Source organism: Thunnus albacares, chromosome 22 (genome assembly GCF_914725855.1).
Source record: "Thunnus albacares chromosome 22, fThuAlb1.1, whole genome shotgun sequence".
Taxonomy (NCBI): domain Eukaryota; kingdom Metazoa; phylum Chordata; class Actinopteri; order Scombriformes; family Scombridae; genus Thunnus; species Thunnus albacares.
The window spans coordinates 17,236,177-17,261,489 of NC_058127.1; the positions used below are offsets into that span (position 1 = coordinate 17,236,177).

At 39.3% G+C, this 25,313-nt stretch overlaps 1 long non-coding RNA gene across 4 annotated transcripts in view; it reads right to left on the reverse strand.

Moving 5' to 3' along the window:
• Positions 1–25,313, reverse strand: part of LOC122974504 — a 71,726-nt gene that overhangs the window by 40,682 nt on the left and 5,731 nt on the right. Inside the window, exon 4 of one of the 4 annotated variants that reach the window (XR_006400388.1) lies at positions 8,106–8,321. The exons of 2 other annotated variants lie outside the window; for them this stretch is intronic. This is a non-coding gene — a long non-coding RNA (uncharacterized LOC122974504). Of the gene's footprint in view, positions 1–8,105; positions 8,322–24,367; positions 24,738–25,313 lie in introns of those variants that run through there. One more of the 4 variants, XR_006400389.1, reaches the window with a different exon arrangement.

Below are 25,313 nucleotides of genomic sequence, written 5' to 3' on the forward strand. Positions count from 1 at the left end.
TTTCTAAATAAAGCGCTTCCCTGTTCATGGTAAATAAAATGATTATATATATATAAATAAAATACATTTACAAATGCAAACTTCACACACAGGAAACACACTGTAGCCTAAATCTTAACTTAACCCTTCTTACAACAGCACCATATAGTCTATACCCCAAATCTGTTGCAATGTATTGTAAGTATTTTTAATGTTTTTCTTATGTGTACAGCACCTTGAGTTACAACTACTGTATGAAAAGTGCTATACAAATAAATAAATTTAACCTTACATAAAAACAAACATCTTAAAAACACTTGCGATGTCCATGACTAATGGTAACCAGGCGAGGTACACATTAAAAGCCCAAACATTGCATACAAGGTCCAGCCATATGCTAAGTTTTCACCTAGTCTTGTTTAAGAACTGAGATCTTGTATTTTGCCAAGGCATCGATGTATTGCAGACATTTATCTTCGTTCTTCCATTTCATTAGGACTAGTGCAGTGCCCTTTCAAAACGTGCCTTTTTGGAACAGGCCGATTGCTTGGCCTCTGGACGCAACTTCAATGCACAGAAAAATGAATACAGTTGATATAAGGTATGAATGAGTACATACACCAACAACATGAAAGAAACTAATATTCTGTTATACACAGATGAAATGACAGGCTAAGTACTCTAATAGTAATTACATGTTCTTTTCTCATTTGAGGTAAAATAAGGGATGCATTTTAAAATAAAATAATGTGCATCCTAAAATAAAGTGGATTGATCATAGTGGGCTCTTAGATCATTTCTATTTTCTGTGAGTTCAGTTTTGAGTGGGTATGTTTGCTCCAAAGATTTGTGCTTTGTAGTGGCGCTTCACATTCACCACGGTCTTGGAACATATGAGACAAACTGGTTTTGAACAGCCCGTGGAAGTATTTGCTCCGTTTTATGTGAGTAACTACAGTCATTGTGTATTGGACTGCGAGCGCTTCCAAAACACGGGTGACCTATGCAAAACAATGTATGTAAAACACCTGCTGCTTATCTGCTAAATGTGCTGCTAACGCTACGCTTTCTGTCTAGACACAGGGTAAGAGTATCCATTCTTGATTAAAAGCTCTGTTTTCACCGTCTACTTTTCTCTTTTAGAGCACTTTTCTCTGACTCGTGACATGCCTCGTCTCTGCTCTCTCCCTGACATGCTCGAGTCAAGAGATTCCTTCCTTTAGTAGATAGATTAGCCTTTGAAAACCATTGGGAGCTGCTTTTATGAAATTGTTGCAGAAACCCTACTCCTCATACACTTTTCTTCAGTGACAGAAAAGAAAATCCCAAAGATTAAATTATCACAGGACAACAAAACTCAATTTAAAGAGATACTGCCTTGTGCACACAATACATCTGTGTATATTAAATACACATCCATACAGGGGCGCCAGATTCATTTCAGAAATGCGGGGGCCAAAAAGTTTTTGTGTGTGTGTGTGTGTGTTAGTGTGCGTGTGTACGTGTAGCTGTATAAAGACCTGAGACTCACTTTTTTTTGCGGAGTGACTATACCTATGTAGCTTGATTGCACCGCAGGGTCGTGGAATAATTCCAAACACAAAGCAGCTAACTGGTGCTTGTGGGATTAGATACAAGCTTTTTCATTCAATTACCCAAAACTATGAGTTTACAGTAACACTTCTGCGGCTGAGTAACAGCAAGCAGGCAAGAGAAATGTTAATGTTTTCCTTGTGTGGTAAGCAGCCATGCCCCAAATCCATATTTAACGATAAATCAGAAGAAAAAAAAACATGGCTTTCCTACCGCTTCACCTTTGCAAATTATCAACATACAATGCTGTTGTGAAAGTGTCATTCATAGCCTACAACAGCCTTAATAAACTTTGGGAGCATTGCAATTGCCTTTACTCAAAAAGGAAATGCTTTGGACCTGTCATTTCAATGCGATATCTTGAATGAACCATTTCACGTGAACTTTCACATGAACAAGTACCAAATTCACATGAATGTAACATACACTGTATGCATTTGATTTGTTTGACAACGTCCTCTTTGATTGGATTAAAATGTAAATATTTACATTTGCCTGCTTTATTTTATGTAATGTCTTAGAGTGGACAGGAATGCTAGAATAATTGTAATTGTTGTTATTTAATGCATCTGCCAAGTCACAAAATGTTGACACAGAAAGGCAAAAGCAAACATGAGACACAATGTGTTTACTGTATTAATATTTCACTGAAACCACCATCTTACCGAGGTTACCCTAACCTTAACAAAAGTGCTTTTGTCACTTTACCTAACCACACATGGGAGTCAGGATGTACGTGTGCAGTATATAAATGTAGCACTTCCCACATTACAAAAAAACAAAAACTTTGCCAGGGCACATAATGTAGGCAGCAGTTATGTTTCCGCTCAAAATATTTAGCAAAACAAATTATTAGTATATAAACATCATTTCTAGGACACAGGGTTAAAAGTTGAAACTGTCAGAAGACTGCAAAACCTGTTTACATAGGCATCGTGAAAATGTATCCATTTGTATACTAAGAGTCTACATGACAAGTGTGAACATATACATGCTGTATATAAACAAACTCACATTTCCCAGTGTCTCCATCATCACACTGGACATCAGCAGTAGCTCCAGATTCCTCCCACTCCCACAAATATATGTGTAACATTAACGTAAACATTAACAGCTAACCCGCTAGCTAACATTAGCTAACAATTAACAGTATGTGAAAAGCACAAACAGCTAAACACTGTACATTTTAAGTACATGCTGTGTTTTAAAGTTTACCAGGTTGCTGCGTAGTGTTTTTTAGCACTATATACTGTTAAAACACACACACACACATATATTTCTCTATAAGCAGACACAGCCACTTCTCGGTTAAGACAGATCAGGAGAGTCTGTTGGCTGTTACATGACTCGCAGTCATCATCCTAGTCTCTCCTTGAGAAGTTTCTCATCAGTGAGTTTAATGTTAAATGTTTTAAGTCATTTTTGTGACTGCTCTAATGATTACAGACTCAAATGCTAATAGTTGTGTGGGTGTTGAAACTTCAGTTCAGATTAATTTTGATCACCCTTAGCCCATTTATAGACTTTTTGTCTTTATTATTTTAACAATTAATATAATAAATTGTTCCATTTAAAAAAAAAAAAAAAAAGACAGCATTTTGCAGACAAGTGAAACATTCAGTGTCAGTTTTAATATTCTCTGTTTTTCAATACACTGACTCCTAATTGTTGATTGTATGCTGTTTTGTCTTCATACAATGTAATTATCACTTATTGTTATTGCACCATTGGTTTTGGCCTTGGTGCCCTACATTTTGGCCATGATGTCCCAATAAATTTGTTTTTATCAAAGGCCAAAGTGGCCTTGCCCTAAAAATGACCTGGTATCACAAACATATTAATGCTCAAAACCAAACAAGCTAGCAATTTTGAGGTTGTGCTCTTAATTTTTGTTGACATTTTTGTCCAATACGCCCATACTGTATGTAGTAACCACACAATCCAGTGATAAGCATGTATAGTATCATTTTCCATTGACTCTATGTAGGTCCTGTGTTTTTTGAATTTCCATGAATTCCATGAATTTGAGTCTCAAATCAAGGTCCAGATTCTTTGAGATTATCTTCTTTTAAAATCTATTTTCATGAAAGTCCCATTTCTATTTGTGTCTCTCTTTGTAACAATGGATTTGTTTATATGACTGAAATACTTTTTTAAATGTCTGCATATTCAAATTATAAACTGAAATGTGTCTATAGTTATTATTTGAAAATGGCTCATAGCCATCATGCTCACTAATCTGTTCATGACTTTGCATTGCTGGTTTTAAAGAAGCCTCTGAAAGAACACTTAAGCAGTGGTATGACAAAGTAATATTTCAGTTTTTCAAAATTGCTGTGCATCCTCAGTTATTTGTGACAATTTTGCCTGCAAAAGATGTCTTCTATTCAAGGACCAAATGTTCCCTGTGTTGGAAGATGACCTCTCGACAGACGAGCAATCACAGTCGTCAGCATTCGTAAGCCCAGTGCTTGGCTGAGCTTGCAGACAGAACCAACAGGTTTTCACTCAGTTTGATAAGACAGTAATACAGAGGAAATAACCTTGCCAGGTTACGCCTCTACACTATCATTGATCCTCCACAACTGCAAATAAGGAAAATGGAGACAACAGGATAGAAACGGGACATTTTCCATCTCTTGTGTCCTTTTAATGGAGAAATAGTACTTTTCCCTCTTTGTTGTCCTCAGGGGAATGCTTTTCTCCTGCTTTTACAATTTAATAACTACCTCTATTCCTTATCGAAAAGGATTCTTTTTAGAGGTTGCTTGTCAGATAAAGACTGGGGTTGTCACAGAACTTCTCTTGCTGCTGCAAGACAAAGTCTGTTTACTTTTTCAGTCATCTCTCTTCTCTGTCAGGGAAAGCAAATGCAAACGCTCTCTATAGAAACCCCCTGGGTATTTTCTTTCCTCATCTCCTTACCCCATTTACTCTCTTTTTCTCTTTCATCCACTTTGGGTTGTTAAGTGCTCATTGATATTCCGTTGGTCAACATGAGGACCAATAGACCTTTTTCCCATCAGGACTGGGGAGTGGCCACTTGCAGATTACTCCTGACACTGGCTGATGATAATTTAACAAAGCATGGCACTGATGAAAAGGCTTATGAGTTGGGATGAGTTTTTCCCCTCCTCTCGCATCATCTTCAACACTAATTGCTTTTGACATCTTGGTTGTTTATTGTGCAAGTGTCATGGCAGCTTGATATCATTTCAAACACCCTTTGCCTCTCAATTATTACAGAGATCTTCTTTTAGATTGACATTTATTAAAATGTAGTGTTAGCATAAATCTGTGTTTGTTAAAAACAACGGTGAATGGTGAAAATTAAAAGGGGCATGCCACCAATTTTACACCTCAATTTCAATTTACTCATGACAAAGTATTTTTCAGCCTGTGAAAACATCTGTGTAATGTCTTCTGTGGCTCAGTAGCAACCTTTCTTGAGTCTGAAAAAATAACCCTGGTGATGTCCTCAGGGTTATCTTGCTTGGCTTGGGCACGACAAATTTTTAGTAGACAACCTCAGTTATGAACTGGGTCATGTAGTTTGAAAAATCTGTGCATTATAATTGCATTATGGGAAATGTAGGATCAAATGTTTTGCAGGCTTGACCTACACTTGAGGTTTTAAATCAGGATATCTTGGCTTCTGATACTTTGATGTTGAAGCTTCTTCTTATAATCTGTATCTTTTAAATCCACCAACTTTATGGTGCCCAATACAAAATTGCTGGAGAGGCCCTTTAATATGACAATTAGCATTTGATAATACACCGTTACAGCACCAGATTGAATGACTGGCAACTCTCAAATATGATCAAATCCACAGCTTTTACAGTTCCACCAGAATGCGTTTTCCAATCTACCTCCACATCTGTACAGTCTTATTTTGCAGAGATGCAAGGAGCTACGCATTAGATGTTGCTGACCTGAATCTCAACAGCAAATCTACTTTTGAAATAGCAGCAACTGTGTAAGTTATAGAGTACACTTTGTCCCAGTTTGCAGAACGCTGCTGAAAAGCTACAGTATCTTAAAATACAGAAAAAAAAATACTGGTAATGTCTGGGCAATCCCCAACCTCCTCACCTCCTCTGTCAATCAATAGTCTCTTTCATCGGCAGGGGTTGAGCTATCATTAATAATAGCTGACACGCTCCTATAGTGGTAATAAACTGGGGGAATCTGGTATGTAATGGTACAGTAATGGCACCTGGGCAGGGTGTTACGCACTCGACAGCTGCTGATGGATAAACCCTAGGTAAATGGATTTGGGCTCATCCAGGGGAGAGGAGCTGCTGTTTTTGGACTGACTCTGCTTCTGTGAGCTGTAGTGGGTGAAAAGGGTTGGTACAATTGCTGTAGAATGGACGGGAGTACATGGAAGTGAGCTTTTAAAATTGGACAGTTGGGCGTCAGTGGGTGCCATGGATGGACATGTAGATTTGACTTCAGCCGCATTGCAAAGAGACATGAGTGAGTGTAAGTGGGGATGAATGAGAACACACTGGATGAGTGTTAACTGGGGCATGTTAAGACAATTGTCATTCCCCCCTCCCTGTTGACACCATGAAGAATGATTTGCTGGTTGGCGTGCCAATTTTATCTCCTCAAAACATAGACAAATGTGGACCCGAGGAGTGTTAAAAAGAACCAAACTTCTATCATTTCAGCAGCCTGAAGAATATAGAATTATATGATTGATTTTTAGAGATGACGAGTTGTCACTTTAGACAGTGGGAATAGGAGGAGAGAAAAAGTTGAGCAAAAGATGAGAGGTATTTTTACTCCTCTAACTGACAAGCTTGAAATATGGTCTATTCTGGTTAACCAAAAGGAACACATACATTTCTACATTAGAAAGAATTCCCATTATTTCTCTCTGAGCCATGAAAATCAATTCTAAAATGATTGCTTTCAGTGACGATGGGGAGAGGGGAGAGAAAATACTTGATGTGCCTTTGGCTGGTCCAATAGATAGAAATAGAGGTTGTTTTTTCCTATTCTATTTTCCCACGAGAAACAGCTGAGATGGGGAGTGTCTTAACTATTTCAGTTGTTCTTTCTTCATTTTCTTGTCATCTTTCAATGCAGCTCTTTGTTTATTTCTCAACACAAGGACCCAAATCTTAGAGAATTACATGATTTCTCTGCATCTCCAAATCCAGGGTTTGTTCCGTTGGCATAAACCTTTTATCACATTATGTTGTTTTTGTAGCAAAACAACAAAAACAGATTCTCTTAATTCATTGGCAATGCTCATCAGCTTGTTTTGCACTGTGCTGTCTCTCCCATTTAATGAAGCATTTAGAAACAGATTAGAAAAGAGCTCATCAAGTGTCAAATTAACAGATTAAGTAACTTCTTAACCATGATAGAAAATAAGAAATTTTAACTCTCAATTGTGTTGCTTCTTACCCCTAACCTACCTTAACATTCACGTTCTAAGTGTATAAAAGCAATCCCTGAATGCACCTTGATTATGTTCCTTGAGTCAACAAGCATAATTTAGAGCCAATGACACAATCTAATTGCAAGATATTGCCCTTCCTGAGCAGCTCAGTCAGAAACAAATGTCAGTGTGGTATGAAAGCTACTACATGTGGCCATGTATGTGTGCCATGTTCTGACCCTTGTCTACTAACTCCAAATGGCCTTGTTGTGATTCATCTTAACCCTTATCCGCTACAGTGCACCAAGTCAAGTGCTTTCTCTGAGGGCAGAATCACTAACCCTTCTAAAGGCCACTTTCAGGCAAAAGAGACAAGAGACCATCAATTCACTTAACTGCATGCTTATTTCATGAGTAAAGGATAGCGTTTCTAGGCTTGGTCCTGCATGTAAAGTGACCCTGCCCTGTACTGTAGAGGCAAGCTGTGTCTAAAATAAGCAATGGCGGAATTGCCCTCAGAACGCCACAGGAGACCTGAGTCCCCTCGGTGATCTCTTCACATTGATACTCTTCTTACAATAGAGAGGCTTTCAAAAAGGTAAGACTGAGTTCACTGAGGGAGATGTGTAGAGGGTAATGGACTGGCTGTCTGCTCTCTGTATTCGTCCGCCTTTGTATGCTGAGTATCTCAGCTCAGTATCGCAGGAATTATGTTCACATTGAAGAATTCAAGAATTACGTTCAATGCCAATCTTCAGTGCCAATGCTAGGAGAAGTGTGCCCTTTTTTAAATTGAGGCAGACTGTAAGGATGTGGAGTGCATGGTGGTGTATAGGTATGAAGCCAGCCTGACTTTCATACAGGAGACCAGAGTTCACACCTCATTGAAGACCTGCAATCAGTTTTCACCTTTTTATTAACTGTAACAATGACTAACCCCAACCCCAACCATACCTTAACCATAGTTTATTTGCCATATCCCCAATCTGTCCCTAACCTTAACCGTACTGTTGTTACCAAGCCATGCGCAGATATAAAGTAAGAATTTTAAAAACATTGGCATTGGATTTAAAAAAAAAAAAAAGACTGAGAATGTAATCTCTGGATTTGCAGAGATTATTAATGTTCTTGTATGGAGACAGGATTAAGTTTATTTGAGATATTTTCGTGTTTTCACACGTCTATGTATGTGCAAGGAGAAGGAGGTGGTGGCAGTGCATTAAAATGCTTAAGCCACATCTGTTGTAGTGGGCCTGGCCCGATAGCTTATGCTGAATATGCTCATCTGTTAAAGTGGTGACAACTGACACCCTCAAGGAGCCACCAATGGGACAGCAAAATAAACAGGGTCCTGCCAATGGATAGAGAAAGAAAAGCAGTCAAAAACAGATATATAAACTCTTCACCTGTGCATTCCTAAAAATACACCTGACATACACTATTGTTTGAGAAAGAAATTTTGTTTATTTGTGCAGCATATGGAGGCCATGGTGCTCATGGACAAGGAAATGTAAAGAAACACAGTTGAAGAGAAGGCAGTTGAACCCACAAACCTGTTTACTCACACATGCATGCACACATACATCAAACATGCATACACTCTGCCACTCTTTCCAAGGTTTTTCTTACAGACTCCAATGCTCAGTGACCTGTCCAAACTGACCCCACATCTCCAATTTGACTCATCCATGGGTGTATTAAACATAAATGAGATGGGCTCAATATCTCACTCATGGCTTCTTTGACACTTAGTCACTTCACTACAATCTGCCTTTCTTAGCCTCCTTAGCCTACTTCAGCCCCGCTTCAGCTTTTTCATTCTTTTCAAAGATTATTCAAGGTTATTACTTTCTGCAAAAGGCCACTTAGGATGCACAGTGGAAATATGTTGACTCTCTTCGATTTTTTGAAGTGGGTTTAAGTGTATTTGTAATTCACTGGTGGCATGGCATGGCATATGAAGCTGCAGTGTGGCTTTCAATGGACCTGAGGGGAACACATTTATAAACTGAATCCTGAACCAGTGGGAATGGGAAGTATTTGCCTTCGAAAGCATTAAAGTGGAGGGAACACCATTTGTGGTACTATATTATACATTAAAAATTGAGATGGGGTTACTTTGCTCTGCTACTGACCTCTATCAATATTTGATCATAGTGAACAGCAACTAGTAAACAATAGAGAGAGAAGGTGACTGAAGTGAAAGGTGAAGGGCAGGGCACATGCATGAAGCTCAAAGAACTGCACCCTTGGAAAATGTTTGTGTTATAGAAACTCCACTGCATGCCAATCAAATGTGATCCACCATTTGAAAGTTTAGAGCTCAGAAAGTACTGGTTGCTATGAAATAAAAATGAGGGGGGCGCCGAAAAGAAAAGCTTCCCCGATAACTCATCTATCCATAAGTCAAATCAATCAGACATATGTCACACTCTTCTTTGTGGTCCTTGTAAGAAGAATCACAAAAGATGTTGGACATGTTTTCAGCTCAGAGAGATGTGCAGTTTGCTTGTTGCTTGAGAGCTTTAAAAACAGCTATTGAAGGCATCATTCCGGGGGAGAGTACAGTGCCTCAAGGCTGCTCTGACCCATGACCTGAGTATAATTGATGATCTCACAATTTTTCATGAGCAAATGCAGAAGCCATTTGCTTGAATGCATGAAACTGCTCAGGCTTACAGTATAGTTAGTTGTAGTTACTTGCAGTTTATTTCATCCACATGTCAAAAAGACGCATCATTACAGGCATGACTCTTAAGGGCAACATACACCAACGGCATATGACGCTGGTCAAAGTACCCTATTGTTTTCTATGTAAACCAATACACTGGCGGCAATAAGACATGCATCATCGCGGGCTGACGTGCGTTTCGACGTCAAGATTCACAATAGTTTATGTTATAGTATCAGTGTGCGTCAACTTTTCTGAAAAGCAACAATTTTATCACGTTTGCACTCCAGATTAACATATTTTTACCGTAAAAGGTTCTTCTGTCTGTACTGTGTCTGTATTGCGCTGCATACGACAGCATGTTTATAAGAATAATCCAATATGTAGACACAGATCAACTGGTGTTTATAGTTTATGACCCTTGAGATCGTCTATGGTATATCAGCCCGCCACATATGAACTAACAAACATGTGTTCGCTTCTATATGTATGGTAAAATTAGAGATCATCTCAGTGGCATGTGGAGAGGAAGAGACATAGGAAATGGGGGGACAAGTTAATCATCTCAGAGTAGCGTCTCCCATCAACTGGCAGCGACTTTAATCAAATTATGACCTTGTAAAGCATGCACTTGTCATTTGGGACCCTAATCTCTTCGTTAATGACTAATTAGCCCCATCACCTGTTCCTCTAAGCTTCCATTACACCCCCAACACAGCTTTAAGATAATGGAATAAACAAAAGGGGAAAAAAAACAATACTTCCCTTGCCACATGCACAAAAAAAGAGAAAAAGTAGACCAGGCAGACATCAATCAAAACTTAGGAGATTGATTAGAGACTGACAAAATAGCGTTTGGATTTTTCCCCCCCTCTCTGACAAGAGACCACTCTTCAGTGCTCTAGAGGACAATAAGGATACACAAATTCATTAGGAGTAATTAACCGAAAATAGCTACTGAACACAGGCGGGAAATAGTGAGAGAATTCAGCACAGAGACACTACCCCAGCATGGGGTTACAGTACACAGACATTAAGGTTGTGGAAATAATCTGGTGGCCTTGTCTCAACAATAACTTCACCTTTCATTGGGACAAAGCCCTTTGGACCGAAAGTTAAAAATGAGTACAGCCCATTTGTTTGTTTTTGTGTTAAGTCTTGTTATGGATTAACTGATTTGCCTCAATCTGAGGCCGCACACGTGCAACATCCTGGCTTTTGCAGGAGGATTTGCAGAAGGGACATGGAGGCTTTTGTTTGTGCCATCCAGCGCCTGTGCAGCTGCACTACTTGGCGGCAGGCACACAAACAGGCGGCTCCCATTCATTAGGCCTTTTTATATCAGAGACACTCTCCTTCTGGGGGCCTGAAGCATCTGCCTCCACATCAGTAAGAGTGAGGGGGGTGGGGGTGGAGACACACTGAGTGGAAGAAGATAGAGATAGAGAGACTATGTGGGGAAACAGAAAAGAGAGAAAACTGACAAATCTGGGAGGGAGATAAGAGGCACAGAGGAGTTACTGAAACAGAAGAGTAGAGTGGCAAACTGTACTGTGGAGTGAGTGTAACAGCAGTAGAAAGGGGCTACTCTGATGCAGCGAACCTAATTAATAAGTTGTCTCTCCTCTTCATCTCTCCTTCCTCATCCTCCAATCACAGGAACATCTGGCTCTAAAGAATAATAAAAAGAGCTCTGGCTGGGCATTCATACGTTTGACACACATATGAGTACACACACCTCTGAGTTATCCAAAGGGACCCATGGGAGCAAGCACACACAGCCGTGCGCAGCTGTAATGCAACATTATTATTTTTAACACACAGCCGTAACGGTTTTTAGTTTTTCTATATCAGTGATGGTGCATTCAACAACACAGTGAAAACATTTTGATGCTGTTTTTGGTCAGTATTAATCAAATCACTGTATGCAGTTTGCTCCAAATTTTTATCAGATGCAGAACTCATGAAGTAATGCAACTTCTGCAACTTAAGGAAATAAAAAGTTGCACGCTGTGAATTGAAGCTGTATTATAGCAGATACTGGAGCCTCTGGTTCCTTATCTTATGGTGATGAATGAGGCATGCCACATTGCAAATGAAGATATCCCACAGGCCACCACCACTGCTGTAATGAAGCACTTCAAAATGATATGGCCAACCCCAATAGAGGTTGTGCTAAATTTCATCTCATTGAATTTCATTAAAGTACACGCCAGCAGGTGCAAGGACATTAACTGTCTTTTTTCTGTTTTTGTTCGGTACGTATAAATCATGACACCCAGAGGGTACCTACGGGTTGTCTCAGAGGGCAGAAATAAATAAAACATCAGCTATATCTTCATACAAATCCAATTTGATGAGAAGTAACAGGGGAATGTGTCGTAGAAACAGTTGAACCTGTCAGCTACTCCCCTCAGCATTTGAAATTATGACACAAGTGAGCACAGTGGTAGATAGATCTATGATTTGGGAAGAAGATATTCAAAATGCATGATTGCAAATGTGAGACATGCTAACGGGGTTTTTTTTTTTTTCTAGCATTGCCATTTAATACAATAAACTGGGCGGAGTATTTATCTTTTGTTCAACAGTATGCATCCTTAGCATTGGGTTAACAAGGCTGCCAGAATGCCTGCCAACCATTATCAACACTGTTTTGAAAGATAGTGGGACATTATGGAACTTGGATGGCAAATCAGCTTCATTATATCCACAATCTGTGGAAATTAACATCCACAATTAAACCTTATTTATTGCGGACAATGCACCTCCGGCCAGGTCAGACAACCCATTTGCATGGCATTTAATATAAAGCATCCTCGAATGCAGAGCAGGGACCTGTTATACGTTAAAAACACAGCCTCAAATCTAAATGGAAATCGTGCCGGCCACAGACCCAAGAGGAGGAAAATAACCTTGCTTTGTTGAACCGGGCCCAAAGAATACAGATACATGAAAGAAAAGGGAGGCTGTGGATACACCAAACAAAATGATTACACATTTTAGAGCAATTTCTGGGTCCTGGAGTCATAATCATTTTGTCGATAGCCTTCCAGTGTGCAGGTGCGCTGATACAGATGGTTTTATGAAGATCCATTAAAAATAATTTCGCTCATCGCCAGGCCCAGGAGGGGCCCAACCCAGCAACTGGGAGACAAGCCCAGATGCCTGTTTAGGCTACAACTCTAACCCACCCTGCACTCCTGATGTGGACCACCCTGTCACCATGGGAACGCAGCAAAATAATAAAACCTGTGGAGGTAGAAAGCAAGAGTCTATTTGTCTACACATGCACAAATGTGTGCGCCCAAGCTCATAAACACACACAATGTGTAAACACATATATCTTAAGGGGAGAAGCTTCACTGGAGATAGCAAAAAGCAGCCGTCTGCAACAACTCGTGCAGTTTCTCTTGAGAATGATGGCAGCTATAAGAAAGTTTTGCAGAGGTGCAAATGCTTTCAAAAACACAAGATTTGCTGATTTGATTGTCACTTTTGGCTATTCCAATTAGTAAAATGCTTTTTCACATTATTCCTCATACGCATTGACGTGCGCTGCAGTGAAGCACAGTGCAAAACAAGGCAGCCAGGATGCGAGGAATTTTTTTGACATGGTTGTCCTTGGTGGCAAACATTTGATGTGTTTTGATTAGACTCCGGTGGGGGGGATTATCAAAGGCTAAGAGAAATCAATGTTCTTTTAATAAAGAGGACTTGGGTGGGAGGGAGACAGACAGTTCTGTTCATGACAGGGCCTGTCTCTGCCTTATCTCCTGCCTCTCAGATCCCTAGACAGGCAAATATTTTAACTGTAAACACCCGTGGCTCGACAGCCTGCGTGGGCCTCCTGTCAGGCTTTTTTCCACTTGCTACTTACTCACCTACTCTCTCACATGACCAAAAACGTGTTTGCATGAATACAAAACCTCACATACAAAAATAAACATGCACACACCACTAATATACTGTACAATGCCTGCTACAATTATCCTAAAAAGCTTCAACGGCATACACACTCTTGAGTTCAGAATGGCACTGCATTTACCAAGTGATACCTGCATCCTCCAGCTGCCATCCAAATCCACTGTCATCCAGATTAGCCTGGACAACACCAGATGCCTCAGAGCCGCCAGGAGAAGAGAGGAGCGGTGCGGTGCAGTGAATTCCAGTAATTAATCCCAGATTACATCCTGTGCCTCTCCATCAAGTGAGTTAGCCATAGTGTGCAGAGTGGCTCACTAGGTTCTCAGACATACAGAAATACCAAGACCAATTTGGGCACACATGAGTAGTCTTGGGTATTGAAAATAATGGTTCATGAGAGCACCTCTGTCCAACAAAAAAGATACTGGAATCTTGGTAAACTTTTTTGAGAGACAATAAATCACATAAAAAAGAGGTGAGGGTTAAGTGTATGCAGAAAATTATAACATTCGGAAGGAAGGAAATGATTATTTTCTTTCTTAGAGTTAAACAAGAAGATCAATATCAATAACATGTCTCTACACTTTACATAAGGTTAAGACTGTTTCCTTTGAAAGATGCTGTTTTGTTTAGTGTTGTTTTTTGGTGCTGCATGGTGAAGCCAAAGATAATTTTCCACAGTGTGGACAATAAAATTCTATTGTTACAGTTGAAGATGTAAGCAATGAGTGTGAAGAATAAATGTGCATCTTTCATGTCTAAAGAAATGTAGATACTTTGTTTCACAGGGACTCACGACACAAAAGGCTGAACCTAAGGGCCACCTTAGTTTCCCCCTGCTTCCAACCTTTATGCTAAGCTACGACAATTGCATCCAAGCTCTGCCTGCATACTTAACATACAGACATGATATTGATCTTTTCATTTCACAAATAAATTGAATACATGTATTTCTTGATATGTTAAACTATTCGAGAAAGCAACTTGCACACTGAACAACTTGATTTGTCAAATGATGAGCACAAAAACAGTCGAAGCATTTGCTTAACTTCGTCAGTGACTGACCTATGACCACTTCACTTTAAACCTTTTTCAGGGACACCTTAATGATTTCGCTCTGAGATGAATGAAGTCACTTCCTATTCACACCATTTATGACATTTATGATAAACTGACACTCTGCTCCATGTATTATCTCACTTTTTAACATTCCCACTGCCACAAAGAACACACTCCAGTGATCCATGCTAATCAACGTGCGTCGTGCAAATGACTAGCAAAAGTGTTGTAAAGAACGGGTGAGGATTGTGTTGAGGATTGACAGTAAAACAATGATTTACATTTGCTGATAACTGCATATGGCACATATAAAGAAAATGTAGGGTCTCAGCTGCAAGGAGAGAGATAAAAGCATCCCTTCAACAGTACGCTGTGTCCCCCGCATACTGAACAGCAGCCTCTTTATCCATCAACTGAGGTTTTTACTCTATCATCAATAAAACTTTGAGGCAATTTGCAGCTGCCTAAAAAAGTTCACGCCACATTTTCATCGTCTGTGAAGGTAGATTTATTTGGAAAAACTAATAGAGCTGGTGTGCTCTGGAATGCTCATATTTTGTCTGACCTTTCCAGCTCAATTCCTTTTCTGTGGCTATCAAGTCTAAATTAAATAAATGAACTACATTATACGTTAAAAGGCATTTCAATTAAAAATGGTGATCCCTTTGATGCTGAGGCCTGCGTGGTTGATGTGCTTGAGAAGCCACAACGCCCCCCAAAGAGGCCTTGAGAGCCTGTTTACTTCAGATTAGGCCCACAGTCATTTCTCACTGGGGAGGGAAAATGGATCTTGCTTTCTTTGTCGGTCTTTGGAATAAACAGGACTTGTTTTCTGAATTTTCCACTATATTTTTCTTCGTAAGGCTCCATCTTACAAAAAAAAAAAAGAGCAATTAAACAAAACTAATGAGGAAGTGCTTCTTGGATCTGACAGCGACAAAACAGGTGCTCCTGATGCACAATTAGGTAAACAGTGTTCACAAAAAAGGGGAATGAATCCCAACAAAAGTCAAGGCACACTTCTTAGTCAAGGTACAAAAGTTGAAAAGTCCTTCTGATAGTTTACATTATAAAAACAAGACCAACTGCATACTCCTCAGGGTCAAACAATCGCACACTCAACTCAGACAAGTACATTAAGTACAAGCTTCAATCACACACGTGAGAATTTTTTACATTCTCCCACGTGTCGACCGACATGTGACCTATTCGTTTTGTTGCCGGAGAAAATATGTGAATGCAAATGTGAATTTGTTGCACTGTCTCCTCTTTTTCTTTCTCTGATTTCTGATATGAAAAGCATCAGTAAGTCATCTGCACAGCCCTATGCCCCCGCCCTCCCTGAAGACAAGCCAAGAGCCCTTAAATTAAGTCAATCATTTAGTCGTAACAAATTAATTAAAAGAATAATTAAATCATTAACACATTAAATACGGCAATTAGAAATCTTGTCCTACATGAGTGAATTTGAGTGAATTTAATGGGGGAAGCAAATGGAGCAATGGGGTGTGCCAAAACATAATTTTTATTTAATGCTTTTTTTTTTTTTTTACAATAACATGCACTTTGAGGTAACCCTCCACTAAAGAAATGGTTGAATAATGTCATCTCCTAATGATACTATAAAAATATTAAAAAGAGAATTTAAAGAATTACAACTTTAGAATTCTCAGAAGTAATAATGTGGACTGGACTTTATGGGCTTAAGCATATTTATATCATGTATATAGCTTTTATAATAACTGGGCACAACACAGCTGGCCTCTATAATGGCTCCAGCCCCTCCCCTCCTTGTTGCCTAGTAACTGCAGCATTCCCTAACGGAGGCAGAATGAGGGGGGAGAAGGGGGTCAGGAGGGCAGGAATGAAAAAGGCTTTTCTGCCCAAACTGCCTGTTGGCTTATGGAGCTCCACGGGAAGGATGGCTCGGCCAGAGCAGTGTCCTCTGATAGCAAGCCAAGTCATAAGCAATGTTGTGGAGCTGGTTAATTCCATACTGTAATACCCTCCATACATCCCCTGTCAACAGACATGATCTTTAAGTTCCCAACCTGCTGATGAGAGCACATTTAAGTAATATTGCAATGTACTGCCGGACAAATCCGGTTACAGGGACACGAGTGATGGGATGAATTTGAGATGATGAAGATGAAAGGGATCAATGGAGCCCCGTCGTAGTTCAGGCAAGCATGGAAGTTTTATAGTCACGTGTTCCATATACTGTTAAATCATATATGACCATGACCTATCTCGCACAACCAACCCTATAAACAATTTGGCACTCTTTCTATATGCAAAATGCAAACTCAAATGCTCAGCACTGCATCCTTCCTGCATCAGCATTTAGATTTATGTTAAGTTCAAATGTTTCTATGTTTTCATGTACATTCAAATGTTGTGCATCTCAGGCTCTGTCGAGGAGTACAAGAGCTCAGGAACAGCCTGTATTAATCTTGTTCATATTTGTCTATGAGCAGAGGCACACCACCAAACCTAAAATGCATATTATTGCTGAAAATAGTTAAATCTTAGCAGATGCACACATTATTTTTGCACAATGTACGGTGAGCTAGCCAGCATTCCAATATGAGTCGCATAAAAAGGAGGTATTCACTACCCACTGAATCCATTAAAGTTCAGCATCTAGGAGATGAACACGGTAGCAAAGTTAGAAGGTTCTACTCGTGTTCATGGAAGTAGAATTACAATTTGTGATCATCATTCTTCTTCTAAACTGGGCTGGAATTCTATTGAGCAAAGGCCAATGCTTGCATCCTATACCCTGATGCCGACATTACACACGAAAGGTAGTATTTGAATTGTTGAGGGTTTGCTACTAGAGATGATCAAACCCTGACATATAGTGTTGTGTCCAGTAAACTGGATCCTGGAAAAGAATGTGTGCTGTTATAAATATCATTGCCTCTATTCCCTACTGAAAAACATTCACCGTCCACGCTGCTTGGACATGCAATACAGACAAAAGAATTAATAAAAGGTACAGTAATCGGGATATATTGATCAAGGGAGTGAAGGTGACAAAATTTCTGCTAAACTGGAGCACCGGTTGGAAAATAGGACCAGTGACGTATCTTGACATGGTGGCGCATGTCAACTGGCAATGACGCATGTCTTTATGCCGTCAGTGTGTTGGCTTACTTAACAAACAATGGGAGTGGGTGCTTAGATCAGTTTTATGCCGCTGGTTTTTTGGCCTTTAATTAGTTACTATGCCAATCCTCAGTGGATAAACAACTGGCCAATCCTTAACCCTGACTACACTTATTGTTGCCAACTTTGCAACCTTAGATAACTACAAAGGAACCCTGTGTGTTTTCGGCCAACATGTCACACAAACACACACATACAATATGTGTATGCTTAAAGGTGCAGTGTGTAGAATTTAATTTATTTATATTAATTAATTTAATTAATTTTTAATTGGTGTATAATCACCTGAAACTAAAAATTGTTGTGTTTTCACTACCTTAGAATGAGCCTTTTATATCTACATAGGGAGCAGGTCCTCTTAAACAGAACCCACCATGTTGCATTGCCATGTTTCTACAGTAGCCCAGAACGGACAAACCAAACACTGGCTCTAGAGATTGGGAATCATGCAACACAAATGCTAATGGTGCAGATGTGTGTCTTTATGTTTGTGCTTGTAAAAAATATGGGGACAAATACATGAAAATGTTATTCTACAACTCCACTAGTTGTAAGAAACTCCACAGTTCACCGGAAATGACAATGAACATGTTGCCACCCATTTCTTTAAGCCACCCATCGCAATGATAAGCTGACAGCTAGAGCTTCAACATTGGGGCAAGCAGGCAGGCGACTGGCTGTTAGTTCAATTTCTATCATAGTTTCCAGGTTAAGGCCACACTGTGCTGGAGTGAAATTGACCAATTATAGTTGCCCGTTTATCTTTGCTGGAAGATGCATAGTAGCCAGTTCAACACATTCATTTACAAAGACATGCTCTTCATGGTTATTTAATACATCATTGATGGAATAATGAGTTCTGGGGGGAATGCTGGTGTGTTAGTGGATATGTTACACAGGTAGTGATTGCACACTAATGTGTGCATGCGTGACAGAGAGAGAGAGAAAGTTGAAAGTCAGACACAAAAATATTGATAGAGACACAAGGGCTCGCCATTATCTTATTAAATCCATTAAGCAACATTTTAACTTTCCTCAAGGATTTGAAGCCACAGAAGCAGCACCAACAGATCTTTCTCTAAAAGTACAAGTGGAAATCAGGTAATTTTCTGTGCTACAGTTGACACTTACAGACTGCTTTAACATCCCTGTGTGCAGCAATAGTCAGATAGCGATCACAGGGCTTTACAAGAAATCCTAATGCAAACAACTTGACAACGGCTGTGTTAGAAAGTTTGGCACGAGAGAGGAGATAGAAAATTTGTTCACTCTTGAAAATTGCTGCAGAGAAAAATCTCCAAACATAATCACATTCCAAAGAAAAGTGTCTCTGACAGGGCACGCGCCGCCTTTCACTGGCATTATTGTAAGCCTGAGGTTTTATATTCTGTGAGTCAAGCTCAACCTTGCATTATGATATGTAAAAAGCTCTGTGTGCAACAGGGAAGAGGAGCTAGATATAGTAGTAGTGGCTATATGCACCGACTCCGGCAATGCTGTCACCTCGACAGCAAGGCAACATAACCATTGTGCACTCAATACCATCAATGGTCTATTTGTGTATACATATTGGAGTAGAATGGGAATCGATCCTCTCTAGTATAAATATTTTTAGAAAGCCATCGATTGTATTGGCCGCTATGTTCTGGGAAGCATTACCAGACAAATGTGACAGTGTTTGTGTTTATACATTAGAGAAAATATACAAATATCTGAGAGTCAGACTGCATTATAGGTGAGACACAGCTTTCTTTTCAGTATGATAATGCCTGCTCCAGAGAGCGGGTTTAACAAACTATGAACTTCACTAACCAAGAGATGGGAAACTCAAAAAGACTTTTTGGTTTGATCATCAATGGAGCTATAATATTGGAATCCACTATGGCAATGGGTAAATAAAAGGCAGAGCCCCCATTTTAATCCAGTGGAGTTAGAAATATTAATGCGTTTGTATGCAAACTACGCGCATTTATCTTTATCTAAAACACAGCAGCAGCAGCAGCAGCAGCAATAAAGCCTCAGTTGGAGTGGAGAGAAGAGTCAATAAGTTAACGCTATTAACTTTTATTTAGCATAGTCCACTCATTCATCATTAACTTGAATTTCCTTCATAGATGAGAAAGTGGTGGAATCTTACTGTATATTATACAATAAATACAAAATAAAATACGATTTTACATATAAACCTTTCATGGTAACCTCATAGTCCGATTCAGTAATAATAATTTTAGTGAAAAGGCGTCTATAGTTTAAATTGAGTGTACATTTTTAGATACCCATTTTACATAGATATAAATGACTCAACAGCATTCAAATTTAAACAGTCACTGAGATGCTGTTCAAGACTATACAAGCAATATATTTATAAAAACTTTTCAACTATATTTAGACCAGTTTTAAAATCTTCTAGTCTTTTCAGCTGCACCACAATCATGCTCAGTCAGAAATAATCACATAATCTCCAATATATAATAAGATAACTGTGATAGGAACGTTCCATTAGCGCAACCAATCATATCAAGAGAAATATGACATGGTTATTAACTGATCAGTGTCTTGCAGTATGTGCCTAAAGCTTCATACAGATTTTTTTAAAATCTAAACTGAGATTATCCTGCTACAGTGATAGATCACAATGTTATTTAATATATAAAAAAAAACTTGCAAGAAAAGGACAATGCCTAGATTTCATTCTGAGCTGAGGCTGAATCCACAATGTTGTAATAGCCTATTTGAATGTAAGGGCAGAGAAATGACTGATTACGCATAAAAGCGGCAAGGTTGGTAAAGATAGTCCTAATGCATTTTGATATATGCTGTGATACCAACTGTATCAATGAGGAAATGAAACTGTGTGTCTGACAGCTCCTTCAGGCTCTGCAGGAGGGTGGTACAGCTAGGAGCTCAAGGTTTGTTGAAGAAAATCTGCCAGTGAGCAGGTTTGGTTCAAAGCATTAGTTACCACAGTGACTGACCCAGTATTAAAGTGATCTCTCCATATTTGCGGAACAGAAAACCCAGAATTTCCGTCATCTAAGGGTTAGAAAAAGTTTTCACTTTTCACCTGCTTTCTGGAATGGACTTCTCGTTGAATTAAATGAGTGCTTGCTACATCAAATACTGTTAAAGCTAAATACTGTCTGTTTTGAGATGCCTCCTGTGCATGCATTCTCATCAATATTTTAAAAATCTAACTGCTCCTGAACCCTAAAGTCACTTGTTCCTCTCTTATTAGCAGTGCAGTGGTGCTCGCTATTGTCTCTTAACTGCTGTTTGTCTCAAAGGATGAGGCCCACTGGTCCTATAGGTGGTGTCACAGCAACAAGCCAAATCAAAAAGCCAGCACACACTATGTCCATTTAAAAGAAAAAAAATGTATATACACTATAAGGGCTGGCCAACACTGGAAATAGACAAAAACAGCAGGTTTAAAGAATCTTTCTTACATTCATGTGCACACAAATGAGAATGCACACATAGAGCATCAACAACACCCTCCAGGTTTTCTAAATAGTACAAATGGATGCTTTGAGAAATTGATCTCTCTGTGTGGTTAATCTATTGTTGCCTTCTTAATGAAACTATTGCAAATTAGCACTCCCCAACATTAAAAATGCTTAAATAATGGATTCACTTCTGGAATTTACCAAAGAGGCAATGCTCAGGTTCTAATTGCACAGATTTAACTGATAGCATAGCATGTGTTGTGTGTAATCTTTCTGGAAAATTGCTGGGTGCCGATTTAGCAGATATCCTAGGAGATATGCACCGCCACGGCTAATCGTACTGCAGGCAAGTTTTGTGCCTAAAATCAAAGTGGTTCATATTGAATGAAACATCAAAGTATTTACTTAAAAAAAAAAACACAAGATAGTTCTTTTTTATCACAAGAACTCTTATGTAAAGCTAATGTGCCAAGTGGTAATACAAAAGAAAAAATAAATCATTTTGTAAGACAGAATGCATATATCTCACAAATGAAGGACTTAAGACTTTCATTAACAGCCACAGTTATGCATTTATAAACTAGAAACACTAAAAACCAAGCATATAGTTCAATGTAATACAGAACAATGGCTCTAACACATAAATATTACAGTGTTTTGTCCTGGCTTTAAACCGTTTATGGCGGCACACTGAAATTCATTGTCTGATTATGCCTCAATGACTAGAAGCCATTTGTGTGACAAAATACTATCAATATGCTTATGAAGGCCCAAAAGGGATCAACACATTTGAATAACACCCCCTAAAACTAATGTATTCAGCATCTTTGAAGTGTGCTAGCTATACAAAGCGGGTTAGATAAGGATTTTTCCAAGTCCAGCACAGAGTATTTCTAATGTCCTTTGTTGCTTCTTCTGAGTCTAGTAACTCCATCAATATACCAATTAGACAATGCTTTGCTTACACTTCAGTCCTAACAAAAATATGACATTGACATGACACAACTGTAAAATGGTTTACTCAATAGGGAAAGAATAATATTTAATATTTTGATGGGAAATTAGCCTCTGTATAGCTGTATGTATAGAAAATTAGCAAAGCAGTAACAGCAGTAACAAAATTATTGGTCGAGATACATGTGACTATCACTTAGTTGTTGTTTCAGAGCAATGGACACTGCTATTGTGTATAGAGGGTGTGTTCACTGCATGTGACATGATAAAAAAAAAAAGAAAAAACAGAGCGGAGGAGATAGACAGACCACGTCACTTAGGTATGTTTCTTAGCCTGCTTGCTTTTTGTGGTTGTAAATAGAACTTGTGGCCCTTATTGCATTATCTCCCCATTGTAGCAATCCCCAGACAGAAGGGAAACAACAGGGGAGTGAAGGGACTGCAAACAGCAAGCTGCAAACAGCTGTTTCTATGCGCTGATTTTGACAGAGAATCATTATTTTATGAATTCAAAAAGTGTTTAGTGCTCTGCTGGTCCTATGTTCTTATGTGAGTGCTCTGATTGATAAATGTATCCTTTGATTTTGAAACAGTACCCTTATGTTGTTGTTATTTAGCCTTTCTGAGGCTACTGCATGGTTAAATCAATGTTTTTTATGAAAAAAATTGCCCCCTCGCAATTTTTAACAGCCCCCCTCAGTCACTTCATCCTGGCCCATGGCCTCCACTTCTCTCCAGTGCCTTTGTTTACATTCAAAACAAGAGAAAGAGGAAGGAGTAGATCAGTAACTGTTGCCCATTGTGAAATGTTGTGAAGACCATATAGCCTCTGGTCTTGTTTGGTATATCCACAAGAAGTTCTCTACATGGCTTCACATGATGAAGACAAGATAATGAAACATTTAGTGCCGCACCTTTATATTCAGCCCAATATCATAGCAGTTTGTGGAATAGTCACGAAATTTAGGCCATAGATTTGTATGCATGGACACAAATTTTTCATTTTTTTCGTGACACTCAGCACAACTTTCAAAGAGCCTGTCAGGTGGTGCAGTTCAGATGACATACAGGGTTTCTGGATACTGGGTACTGGGTTGTTATATCAGAGATACCATGAACTATCTATAAACTAAACAGCTTAGAGGGGAACTGATTGTACTTACCATGAACCTTAGCTAGTTAGCCTAACACCAATTATAACTCTATTAGGGCTAAGTCACAATTATTTATGCCAGCAAAACCTCTGACCTAAATTTGGTCATTTGAATGGACTTGCTGCAATCTGTGGATTTGCTTGCAAAGTAACACAAATTCATCTTGTGGTGACCTTTGACACACGAATTTGTCCAAATGTGAATCATTTTAAAGGGTACATATCATGCACATTGGCCGGTCTTTATTTATATTCTGGGGCTCTACTGGAATATCTTTGCATGATAAACTCTGTATTTATCATATACTGGTCCTTCACACAGCCCCTCAGTTCAGCCTCTGTTTGAAACAGGCTGTTTTAGCTTTTGTCTCTTTAAGGCTCCCCTCCTGATGAGCTCACTCTGCTCTGATTGGCTGAGGCCTGAGGCTATGTAAACAAACAGTAGCAATAGTAGTAGTAGTAGTAATAGTAGTAGTAGTACTTCACTTCTTTTTCTTGTTATTTAGTTGAAATGGAAACTTATCAAATACATCTGTGCCAGCGTAATACTGCAAATGAAATGTTCAGAGCAGGCTGAAGTCCTGGCTTTTGACTTTCAGGGAGAATTTTACATACGTTCACCTCAAATCGGTCAAAAAACTTTGACCATGTTTAAGATAATCTGACATCACAGTATACAAATAACAGAAAATCACAAAAAGCATGATATGTCCCCTTTAAAAGTGCTGACCTTTGAGGGAATGCAGAAAACTGAAGTGCACCAAATAGAAGAAGCTATCGTATTAGCCGTGTTGCACCATCCAGTTTTATAGAACCTTGCACTGCTGAATTAGAAGAAACGCCAGTACAACTTTCTTCTAAATATTCATTTTGCCACCAACATTCACAAATACTTCACAAACCTCAAGAAGTCGCTACATCACCAATCTTCCAGAACCATATTTCATGAGGATGCATTAATGAATTTTACTGTGCCACTTTCTGGGAGTGTCCGAGCCCAAACACGTATGAGAGGGTGTTGTCCAAACATTTATTTGTAAAATGATGTTTGATGTAGCTCCAAAATACGAACAACCCCAATATTTTGAACTTCGATTCAAGAAGTGATAGTTTTCATATCAAAATAACTTTTCAAATAACTGTAAAATACAGAAAGTGAGCAATATATACAAAGATGCTACACAAGATACAGTCCAGGCATTTGTCAATAACTTTGAATTAGCTCCTACAGTGCTGCCTGGTTATGGCTGCAAAACTCATCTCAGATCTGTGTCAGAGGAATCACTTCACCGCCTTTTCTCATGCACTTGCGTCAGTTCTCCCTCGTTGGTTTGTTGATGGACTGCACCCTCACCATGCCAGGCACGCACGCTTGTGCAGACACACCTACACACACACCCACAACAAAACATCATGCGACGCTCGGATGTGACACGATTAAGGTGCACATTCACACGGAACCTCACGCACGCAACCGCATGACATCCTCTTAATTTGAACGTGGCAAAATTTTAGTGTGGGGTCATGATTTCATCACGCCATCGTAGCAGCTCATTGGAATGCCTGTCAGATCCCAATCGATTTGCAGTGATGAACCCCAAAAGCACGCAGTCTTGCACGTACATATGTGCACACTTGCACGCACTTTTCGGTATTTATCAAGCATATCATTTGTGAAGAGTATCGTGTGAGAGGAAGTCTGGCAGCCTGATTTATGGCTAGATATTCATGGGGATGGTTTTAGTAGACAGCCACGGGTCTGATCCCCCCCTCACCCAAACCCACACACACATACACACACCCAAGAGAGGCACAATGTACATCTCTGAGTAGACCATCAGTGGTTGTAAAACTGTAGAGTCGTAATGTTCCCCAGCCTTGGGGGCTTATTAGGAGGCATAAAAGCTGCATGCTACCTTCATTCATATTCTCCATAAACACCCTGCCACATCTCAGGTTTTT